This window comes from Macrobrachium rosenbergii, chromosome 26, assembly GCF_040412425.1.
Source record: "Macrobrachium rosenbergii isolate ZJJX-2024 chromosome 26, ASM4041242v1, whole genome shotgun sequence".
NCBI lineage: Eukaryota > Metazoa > Arthropoda > Malacostraca > Decapoda > Palaemonidae > Macrobrachium > Macrobrachium rosenbergii.
The window spans coordinates 43,421,928-43,426,009 of NC_089766.1; positions in this window are offsets into that span (position 1 = coordinate 43,421,928).

Consider the following 4,082-nt stretch of genomic DNA (forward strand, 5'->3'; position numbering starts at 1 on the left):
TTTTCACGAGAAGTTGCTTCTTGACATGAAGGATAAGAAATGTAGTATTTTAGTTGACGAGTCTATGGATCTGAGTTCAACAAAACATTTGTGTATTGTTGTGAGGTACTTTTCAGAATCTCAGAAAGACATCGCATCAAAGATGTTGGCTCTACTTAAGGTTGAAGATGCCACTGCTATTGGGATGTACAGTGTTATCAAGAATTTTTTCCATAAGAATAATCTTAAGTTGGAGAATTGCATTGGGATTGGTTCTGATGGCGCAAACGTTATGGTAGGAAAGCATCAAGCAGTTTATCAACTTTTTAAGGAGTTTCCATATCTGAAGTTAGTTGAATGTGTTTGCCATTCTCTTCATTTAGCATGTTCCAAGGCTGTGGCCTCTCTTCCGAGAAATTTAGATTATTTGATAATGGAATCTCATGAGTGGTTTAGTAGCTCTCCAAAAAGACAGGAAACTTATTAATTTATACTGCACCATGAATGACAAAATGCCAGTCAAAATTCCTGGGCTATCTGATACTCGGTGGCTAAGCAGGTACAATGCAGTAGTCAAAATCCTGGATCAATGGGAAGAATTGAAATTGCATTTTCAGTTGGCTGCTGGAAGAGAGCGTTGTTATCAAGCAGAAATGCTTTCAAATTTGTACAGTGATAAGGTCAATCTTTTGTATCTTAAGTTTTGATGCTTGTTCTAGAATCTTTCATTCACTTGAATCTCCAATTTCAGGCAGCCAGTCCAGACCCTGGAAAATTGCATGCTGAATTAGTTAATTTCAGTTAAAACTAATGAGAAAAATTGTCAATCCCAATAAATTAGACCGCAATCCATTTCGTTGTGATTGGCAAAATAATCTCATGCATACTATACTTGCAGTTTTGGTGTTGCATTTGCTCAATAAAAATCACGTTCTTCACTCTGTACAGAAGTAAAATTGGAAGTGCGAGAGAGAGATGTAAGTTATTTTTACAGAGGGCAATAGAGTAAAATCACAGAAAACAAGATGTCTGTACAAATTTCAAAAAGGCATAATTCTTTCTAGCAAGTCGGTTACTTGTCTTTCTAATATGGTTAAAGATGTTTTTAATGTAGATAAGATCATGACGCAAAAGTTGAATCAAGACTGCCTAGAGCATCTGTTCGGTTGCATAAGGCAAATGAAGGGCACATACGATCACCCTAATGCTGTTGAGTTTAAGTTTAGGCTTAGGTCATTGATTCTAGGAAAAGATGTAAAAATAATTAGTGAAAAACAAACATCATTGCAAAAAGAAATAATTGTGATATGATAACAAGTGAGTCTGCATGCAATTCAAAGTACAGTGAAGATAGAGAATTGGCATTAGAAATATAATTGACCAGCTCATTATTTAAAGATTTAGATTTTGATTGCCCCACAGAAGATATAAACAATCAGATTCTGGATAAAGAAAACGAAAAGACGGCTGCCACTGTAATTGAAGATGAAGCTCTTAAATATATAGGTGGTTATATTGTCAAAAAGTTATCGACAAAATATCCACAATTAGGAAAAAGATGAAAGAGTGTAAAAATGCAAATGAATCGTGGATTGGGATGGTAAACAGAGGTGAGCTGCATATGCCATCAGAGGAATTTTCTTCTCAATTAATTGTGCCACGAGAAGTCTTCAACACAATTCAGGTTCATCACTTTTAGAAGGGAAAGCAGGCAGAAAAACTCTTGTTGCTGAATTGCAACGATCAGGAGTAAAGGTCCCTGAAGAGATTATTGAATTATTTTAGACTAAGACGCTTCAATAATGTTACTAAAATGAAGAAGAGAAAGACAAAAATTGACAATGATCGGGGAGATGTAAGAAAAAATTAAAGTTAAATATTTAGATGTGTGTGTAAATACTTTATACATTTTAAGACCTTCAATCAAGGAATCGTTGTAGAATAAATGAAGGTTATTTCTTTTAGTATTCAAGTGTGTAGAAATTTTCATTAATAAAAGTTACAACTACAAACTGTGTTTCCTTCAATACTCGCTTCTCAATTCACACTGCTGTACTAAGGCTACAGTAATGTTATTTTATCAACAAAATTGTTTGGGCATTCTCGGAATTTCCTGATAACGGAAGTATCAGATTAAGTAGTCAAGAGCAAGAATTACTCAAAGGGAAATAACAATAATGCCTTAATGTACAAGGCCGCGGCCCACCAGTGAATCACCAGTTGTGGCCAGCGCGACGTCACAGTGAGAGAGAGAGAGAGAGAGAGAGAGAGAGAGAGAGAGAGAGAGAGAGAGAGAGAGAGAGAGAGAGAGAGAGAGAGGAGGGAAGGTGACACTAAGTTCTGTCCGTCTGACCTCTTCGTATTGGCCTTGGGGCACCTTTCAAACCTTCATGCTCCCAATTCCCCTTCCAGCGCTGAATGACCTAAATTTTATATTCCATCGATTCCATTCTTGGAGGCACCAGAAGATTTGAGCGAGGACAATGAGAAAGTGGCTGGAGGTGTGAAGATGATATTATTTCTGGAAGTGGAAGCAAGGGGAAGACTCGACTGACGGAATTTCACTGAGGCCTAAATTCCGTATTCCTGTCAGTGAACCTAACGTGGTGCACTGTAGGCGTTGCTTTGAGTTCTTTGCAGCGTCCCTGCGGCCCCTAGCTGCAACCTCTATCATTCCTTTTACTGTACCTCCGTTCATATTCTCTTTCTTCGAAATGACTTTCCCACCCCCTAACAATTGTTTCATAGTGCAATTGCGAGGTTTTCCTCCGTTAACCTTTCCAACCACCTTACATTGCACCTTCAGGTCTGAATGGCCTCATAGGTCCCAGTGCTTGGGCCCTCAATTCCAAATTCTATTATATTCTATCCGTCTAAGCAGCATTGCTGCACACTTAGTGGGAGTTGTTCCGAGTACCGCTGTAACTCGTTGCCTGTCTGCCTGCAATCAGAATAAACTGACAATTGAATCTTAATTACAAAGAAACATTTTTCAAATAAAAGTAAGATTAATATAGTGATCATAAAGTGTAATCGCTATATTAATCTTACTTTTATTTGAAAAGTATATATTGTGAATATTGTAAACATTAACTAATTGCCGTTTTACTTTAATTGTAGTTGATAACGAGTCACGAAGGTTCTCGAAACTTGCCCCAAAAATATGCAATAATGGTCCTCCGAGTTGACTCTCGTGTCCGTCCTCATATTATGTAGATAACGTTCACCTGCTGGATTAACCTTAGCATATATATATATATATATATATATATATATATATATATATATATATATATATATATATATATATATATATATATATATATATATATATATATATATATACTGTATATATATATATATATATATATATATATATATATATATATATATATATATGTAACATTATATAATTATATATATTTTATATTATATATATATATATATATATATATATATATATATATATATATATATATATATATATATATATATATATATACTGTATATATATATATATGTGTGTGTGTTTGTGTGTCTAATTGCAGTAGCCACAATGCCCTCTTAACTTCTCGAATTCTTTGTGCTTTTTTGGATACGCTTGTCACTAGAAAGCTTTAAGATCCAAGTGCAAGAAACATAAGAAATTCTGATGTGTTACGAGAAGGTCAGGTCGACAGTGGTACCTCGTTCTGATTAGAGGACCCGGGTTCGTTTCCCGCTACCACACATCAGAATTTCTTAATATGTCTTGCACTTGGATCTTAAGGATTTGTAGTGACAAGAGTACCCAAAAACGAGGAACATTTCGAGAAAGTTAGAGGGCATTGTCGCTATCACAATACATATGTATCTGGTAAAAAGTGACCAGTGGATTCTACATACATACATACATCTTTATATATATATATATGTATATATACATTATATATATATATATATATATATATATATATATATATATATATATATATATATATATATATATATATATTATATATATTTATTATATATATATATATATATATATACATACATATATATATGTAAATATATATATATATACCATATATATATAATAAATATATACACACAAAACACGT